We start from the raw sequence: 8,463 nt of genomic DNA on the forward strand, positions 1-8,463 counted from the left end.
GATGACAGCACATCTGTTTACCTCATGGTTTACCACATATTTGAAACCCACTGTGGAGACCTATTGCTCAGAGGATAGAGTCCTTCTAAAATGTTACTGCTCATTGATGACACACCTGGTCACCCAAGAGCTCTGATGAAGGTGTGTAATGAGAATAATGTTTTCATGCCTGCTAACACAATATCCATTCTGCAGCCCACGGATTAAGGAGTGATTTTGATTTTCAAATCTTATGATTTAACAATATATTTCATAAGACTATAGCTGCCATAGATAGTAATTACTCTGATGGACTGGGGTAAAGTAAATTAAAAACCTTCTGGAAAGAATTCACCATTCTAGATGTCATTAAGAAAATCCATGATTCATGGGAAAAGGTCAAAATATCAGCAATAACAGGAGTTGGGAAGAAGTTGATCTAACCCTCGTGAGTGACTTGGAGGGGTTCAAGACTTCACTGGAGGACATAACCGCAGATGAAGTGGAAATAGCAAGAGAACTGGAATTAGAAGTGGAACCTGAAGATGCAACTGAGTTGCTTGCAATCTCTTGACAAAACTTGAATGGATGAAGAATTGCTTTTTATGGATGAACAAAGAAAGTGGTTTCTTGAGATGGAATCTACTCCTGGTGAAGGTGCTGTGAAGATTGTTGAAATGGCAACAAAGGATTTGTAATATTTCATAAACTTACTTAATAGAGCAGCAGCAGAGTTTGAGAGGAGTGACTCCAGTTTTGAAACTTTTATTATGGGTCAGATGTTATCAAATGGCATTGCATGCTACAGAGAAATTGTTCATGAGAGGAAGAGTCAATAGATGTGGCAAACTTCACTGGTGTCTTATTTTAAGAAATTACCGCAGCCATCCCAGCCCTCAGCAGCCACCACCCTGATCTGTCAGCAGCCATAGACATCGAGGCAAGAGCTTCCACCAGCAAAAAGTTTACAGCTTGCTGAAGGCTCAGGTGATGGTTAGCATTTTTAATTAAGGCATGTACACTGTTTTTAGGTATAATGCTACTGCACACTTAACAGACTACAGCATAGTGTACACATGACTATTATATATACTGGGAAACCCAACAATTTGTGTGATTCCCTTTATTGTGACATTTGCTTTATTGTGGTAGTCTGGAACTGAGCCCACAGTATCTCCGAGGTATGTCTGTATTTTCTGCACCTAATTGGGTGAAGAGTGTCTTACTTTGAGGTGGTGACCAAAGCATAAAGGGAAAACAGATGCCTGCCCTTGTCAGAGACTCCCTCTTCCCCTTCCATGTTCAGGAATCTTGTGTGTCTAGCGTTGGCCAGGTTTGCCAGTGCTGTTCAGTCCGAGATCTCAGAGCTGGTACCGGCCCCCAGTGTATGCCCTGAGATTGGAGAATGGTCTGCACCCACCACATTATTGGTTTTTTATGGTACTCCTGGCACTCTGGTGGACCTGTAGGCCTGAGAATTATAGGGGTGGACTGGAAGGCTTGAGTACTTCCTCCTGTTGTCCAAGGTAGATGGGCCTTCAAAGAGGGAAGCTCCCTCTCATTTCCTCAGTGTAGTGTCAGAGAAGTTCAAAGCCAAAACTGTTTTGGGTTCCCAAGGCTGCAGCTTCTTTTGTTACAATAAAGTGTTGTCACTGCATAATACAGTGTTTACAGTGAAAAATAGGTAATATTAACAGTAAGAATTTATTACATTGCTTTTAAGCTTAGCTTATATGACAGACATGCAGTTAATAATAGGTACTATTATTAACTTCATTTCACAGGTGAGAAAATAGAGGCACAGAGTTGTTAAGTAAATTACACAAGATCACGTAAAACAGAAGAATTGTCCACAGTAAATAAGTATCATCATTGATGGTCAAGTTCACAGAGATGTAGTTGGATTATTCCACTCTTCTTGCCATGCTGATGGCTGCTAGTGCAGATTCCTGGCCTGGGCAGAGGGGATAAACCCCACTCCTCTGGAGATACTATGTCAAGAGATCTCCATGCAAAAACTGGCCAGGGCTGTCAGGGCTACAGTTTTTGAGATGCATTCACTTGCCCAGAGTGTCAGTCTATTCTGCATCAGATCTCCTTCCAGTTTTTTTCAGCTCAGAGATCAAACATTTTATTTTCTCTTTGTCCTCTGTTCCAATCCACTGCTTCTGTCTCTTGTGGTAGTTTTATTTTAGGTTCTCCATTGTCCTTCCCTGTAACTAAACCTTAGTCAGGCCTTCTCTTTTTCTCTCCAAAAGGTTTCCTTAGTTTTATGATTTTCTCACTGAATGTAATCCTGAAGGTGATGCAGTGTGCAAATAGGTATAACATGATAATGATGACGATGACGATGATGATGATGATGATGATGATGATCGTGATGATGTTGGTGAAGAAACTTTCCTATAATACAACTTTGAATCAAACTTTGGCCATAGTATATAATATTCCAGATATGCTAGTATCGGTCAAGTCTGTGTATTTAGAGCTTCATCATGAATAAGGGAGTAGTCGCAATATTTACCCCTAAGGCTTGGATAAGTGGATTTGAAGTTTCTTCTGGTTGTATTAGAAGAAAGATTATTGTCAATTTCTAACTCGCCAAACAGCTACACAAAGTTCTTGCTGCTTCATGTTTGCTGTGCACACCATTTGTTAAACATTTTCTCACTGCACACATCTTCCCTCTGAAGGACTCCTAAGAACCCCTGACTGCTGTTTTGATTCCATGAGCATTTTTTTGAGAGCCCACATATGTTATATATAGTGTTGGGAGACCCAAATTCGAGTTAGACAAAGTCCCTTTCTCCAAGGAGCACTTTCTATCTGTTTGGGTAATAATCTCTAGGTCTAAGGGTAGGATATATCTAATACAAAAATGTGTTCCTTCCCTCAACTAAACTTCATCTAACAAATGAAGACCTAAGTGTCAAAAGGCTAGATCTCTGATTTTCAGTGGTTAGCAAAAAAGAAAAAATGTTTCAGGTTTAACAGCTATATACAAAATATATAAAGACACTGGATTGTCAGATAATTATGTCACCCAGTTAAATTTGAATTTCAGGTAAACAATGAATATTTTTTATTTTTACTTGCTAAATCTGGCAACCTTAAAGTGAGAATGTGTGTTAACTTCTGTTTATGATAAATATTATTTTTTCAAGAAGGAATGACATAGTAGAAAAGGAAAGAGATTTGGAATCAGCTAGAGGTGGATTAAAGTGTGATTTTTATCAGTATCTTACTAGGTGACAGTGGGAAAATAATTTGTCTCTGAACCTCAGTTTTCTCATAGAAATGGTAACAATTATGGTCAAATGTTGTTGAATGGCTCATTAGTGATATATAAAAATGGCTAGCATAGGGGGCTTCCCTGGTGGTGCAGTGGTTGGGAGTCTGCCTGCCGATGCAGGGGACACAGGTTCGTGCCCCGGTCCAGGAAGATCCCACATGCCACGGAGCGGCTGGGCCCGTGAGCCATGGCCGCTGAGCCTGCGTGTCTGGAGCCTGTGCTCCGCAACGGAAGAGGCCACAGCAGTGAGAGGCCCACGTACTGCAAAAAAAAAAAAAAAAAAAAAAAAAAAATGGCTAGCATATAGTGGGGACTGTATTATTTTCACTTGCCAGTGGCGGTAATAGTAATAATAATAATAATAATAAAACAAACATTTATTCAACACTATGTGCTAAGGACTCCACATGTATATATTAATCCATTTCATCCTCACTACAACTTCTTGGGGTAGATAAACAATTTTTTTTGTTTTAAGGATAAGACATATGAAGCACAGAAAGTCACACAGCCAGTTTATGTGCAAAACAGGATTAAACATTATGCCATAGTGTCGTTCCTCTATACGTCATTTAGAAACAATGATTTTAGACAGACTGGTGTAACTAGCAGCAATACAAATATTTGATGGCTGTTGAGGACCAAAGATGCTCAAAAGAACATTAGCGTGAGAGGCAGAAGCATAACTATGGACTCCTTTACCACCAAGGGCCAGCAGAACTAACTTGGCAGAGTTATTGGTCTTTTCAGTTACATCTTGGGATGGAGATGCTTGTCACTGCTACTGCTGCTGTTGATGATGATGATAATAATAAAATAATAATAGCAGCTGACATATATTGATCGTTTACCATGGGCCAGACCATATTTTAAGGATTTTACATGATTAATCTACTTAATCCTTACAAGATTTATAAATAAGGAAACTGCATCTCAGAGAATTTAAATAATTCACACAGTTCAATCACCTCTCTTTTACTTCAACAATGAACATTTACAAAACCTGACCCTAGCTATAATTAATCCTTTATTCCTCTATGTTCCTGTAGAATTAGCCACTTTTAAACTACTTCTCATGATGTTAATTAAAACTTTTCTACTTTTTCCTTGAGAAAGAGATTCTTGTTTTACTTTTCCCTGTAGCCTCCCAGCATTCTACACTGGATATGGCTGTTCTGGTTATCTATTGCTACATGATAACCCATTCCAAAACTTAGTTGCTTAAAATAACAATGTATCTTTTTTCTGGGTGTTGACAGACTCAGTGGTTGGTTGTTTCTTAGGGTCATTCATGTGGTTGCAGTCAGATGGCCTGTGGCTGGAGTCATCAAAAAGCTTCCTCACTCACATGTCTGTCACTAGGGCCCGTCGGCCGTCTCTCCCACATGGCCTCTGTGTGTGGTTAGCCTGGGCTTCCTCATACTGTGAGACTCGGGCATTAACCTTCTCACAAGGTGACTGACTTCCCCCCAGGACAGGCATTTCAGAAAATAAGAAGTAGAAGCTACCAGTTTTTTAAGGCCTGGCTCAAAAAAGGAACAACAGTAATTCTGCCCAGTCAATTATTCTAATTGGTCAGAGCTTTTGCAGAGCCCATCTAGATTCAAAAGGAAGGAAAATAGACACCCTCCGCCACCTCACCAGATCTCAATTTGAAAAGTGTCAAAGAATGTGTGGCCATCTTTAATCTACCACGCTGGAGTTTCTCAGTAGGTGTTAGATAGGTGGATTAATGGATGGATAAATGAAAAAGATCTAGGCCAAGGAAAGCAAATGGATGAGAAGAAATGAGGGGTAAACATTAAAAATAAAAATATTTACAAAGAATACTACTAGTTAAAATTTACAAGTACCTGGGAACATGTGTCATGTTCTAGATATTACAATGGAAAATATATAGGTAAAAGATACAATACATACATATGTTAGATATGACACAGGTTCTTCCTTTTCATACTAATACATTGGAATGGAGGTATTTGGAAAATTTTAATAGGCATAATGGCTTTTGGCATTGTCTTTTGATCAGATTGGCTTATTCTTCTCTCCTATTTTCATTCAAGTGTTTCTTCTCCACTTAAGAGTTTACTTTTGAAAAGTCAGAGACTTGGAGTACTCTACCGTTTTCCGCCATGTCTCTCCTATTCTTTTGCCTAAGAAATTTCAAATAATGTAGTGGTTTTATAATTTTTTTCATTCCCTAAATGCTGAAAGTGATTCTAGACCTCAGCTTCCATTTTATTTTGAAGACTTCCACATAGTAGGTAGAAGAATTCAGTTATTTCGTAGCCATCATAACCAGAACAAACTTCCTTGACTCTTGATATGTTCATTGATGCTTCTATCTCAAACCTTCTTCTGTCCCCATCTCTGAGAAATTGCTGTTTAAACTTGCACAAATTATTTCAACTTCCTCACTGCTTCTTAGAGAAGAGTAGAGAAAAATATGGGACATGAACAGGGACATAATGAGAGAGTAAAAACCACCAGGACTTTAAATGTTAAAATCAACAAAATATGCAAAATGCCTTGAGGCAATGTAATATCACTGTCTCACAGAAGGCAGAAAATTACTAGGAGAAATTTAAATGATGTACTGGAGAATGTCAGCTGCATTCGGAATGGAGCTTTGGATTTTTATAGGAACTGAATACACATTTCAGTCATTAAAATGAAACACTCTGAAATTGTTTCAGATTGAACTTTACATGGGCCGAGGAAGAAATTACAATTAAATATATCATGCCAAGTTTTTAATTTATGAAATGAGACATGGGGTTTTATGAGAAAGGAAATAAAATGAAAGTTTGTCTCTAGAATCCCTTCCATTCCTAGGTTGTCAAATTTGGGGACCAAAATTTCACCTCCATATCCACCCCATTAAAACCCTGTGGGAAATGATGTAGATACCACCTTCAGGGGCTTCTAGAGAGTGAGTAATAACCAGAAGCAAACAGATAATAAATCCTCTTTGCAGTGATTTGTTTTCAGGTGTTTCTTCTTAATAACCCCTGAACAAAAATTACAATCTCTCCTCCGCTTCACTGTACCTCCACTGCTGGGGTCATGGGCTTTACTTGGTTACCACATTCTGCTTTTTATTTCTGATCTCATTATATTTCTATTTTGTTGATTTTGCGTCTCCTCAGTTACAGGTATCTGGGTTTCTAATCTAAATGCAATTCTTAATTGCCCATGTAATTGATGATGTGGATGTGGCATCCTTGACCTTGGACAGTAACTAGGTGAACCACTCAGTTAACCAAAGAGGCCCAGACTCTTTCTGGAGAGTCTTCCGAGACATTCACACATGAACTGGGGCTCTGTGTCCCCTGCTCAGAAATATACAAAATCTCAAAGGGACTGCCAGGTATATCACCCGCTTTGCCCTGCAGATGGTAGGGGCTTCCAGCCATCCAGACAAGAATAATCCTCTCAGGATCACAGGTAACACAGGGATTCTTGACTGAGGTGACACCACCTTTTATATCCAATTATCCTTCTAATACATCACATCTTAAAAATCCCTTCCCGAATACTCTGTCAACTTTGTTCTTCCCACTGGTCCCTGCCAAACTTTGTTTGCTACCTCAGGTTGTTTTTAGATTCTGCCCAGCATGGCTTTTTTTGTTGTTTGTTTTGTTTGTTTCTTTTAATATCCTTTTCTTTCCCATATTACAGCCCACAACAACAATTAGAGATCTTTCTTCAACTGTGGAAGGTGAATCATTCTTTCAGTTAAAAATAAAAATGTGTAGTTACTCACACAAATATGATATCAGAATCTGGGTTCTTAGAAGATAATAGCCCAGCTTCACAAAGAACTTAGTTCTTTCTATGCTTCTTCCTTCTCTCAGTCCTGTCATTCTTCTCTCACACCTGAGACCCAGTATACTCATTTTTCATTTTCTTGCTCTGATAGGAAGGATTTGAAAATTATATCAAGAGTAATTAGCAACACAGAAATTTTCTCAATGCAATAAAAAATCTAGCAGTAGGTAATCCTGGATTGGTATAGCAACCCTGTGATACCCTTAGGATGATCCAGTTCCTTCTGTAATTCCTTTTCTTTCTTTCTTTTTTTTTTTTTTTTTTTTTTGTGGTACGCAGGCCTCTCACTGTTGTGGCCTCTCCTGCTGCGGAGCACAGGCTCCAGACGCGCAGGCTCAGCGGCCATGGCTCACGGGCCCAGCCGCTCCGCAGCATGTGGGATCCTCCCAGACTGGGGCACGAACCCGCGTCCCCTGCATTCGCAGGCAGACTCTCAACCACTGCGCCACCAGGGAAGCCCCCTTTTCTTTTAAATAAACTTTTTATTTTAGAATAGTTTTAGATTTACAGAAAAATCGTAAAGATCATACAGAAAATTGTTATGTATGTCCAATTTCCCATTATTAACATCTTGCATCTTATGTACATTTGTCACAATTAACAAATCAATATTGATACACAATTATTAACTAAACTCTAGACATTATTCAGATCTTATTACTTGTTTCCTAATGTTATTTTACTGTGCCAGAATCCCATCAAGGATACTGTGTTACATTTACTTGTGACATCTTCTTAGGCTCCTCTTAGCTGTGACAGTTTCTCAGACTTACCCATTTCTAATGACCTTGACAGTTTTGAGGGGTATTGGTCAGATATTTTGTAGAATGTCCCTCAATTGTGGTTTGTCTGATGGTCTTCTCATTGTTAGACTAGAGCTATAGGTTTGGGGAAGAAAACTCTAGAGGTGAAGCGCTATTAGTATTTCATCATATCAAGGGTACATGTGATCAACATGACATCACTGTTGACTTTGATTATCTAGTTAAGGTAGTGTTAGGTTTCTCAACTATAGAGTTAACTTCTCCCGCTTTCCAAAGTGTACTTTTTGGAAGGAGGTCATTATAAACATGACACAAAGCTTGGGGAATTATGCTCTACCTTCTGGGGGAGGGGGGAATATATCTACATAAATTATTTGCAATTGTTCTGAATAAGATATTTGTCTTTTCCTTCATTTATTTATTTATTCAAACATTTGTTTATATCTGTATGGACTCATGAATATTTATTTTTTACTTTGGGTTATAATCCGATATTCTTTTTCAAATCGTTTCTAGATTTGGCCATTGAGATTCTTTCAGTTGGTTTCTGTGTCCCTTTGAAATACCCTATCAGTGTGTGTGTGTGTGTGTGTGTGT

This window comes from Mesoplodon mirus, assembly GCF_964341445.2.
Source record: "Mesoplodon mirus genome assembly, chromosome: 10".
NCBI lineage: Eukaryota > Metazoa > Chordata > Mammalia > Artiodactyla > Ziphiidae > Mesoplodon > Mesoplodon mirus.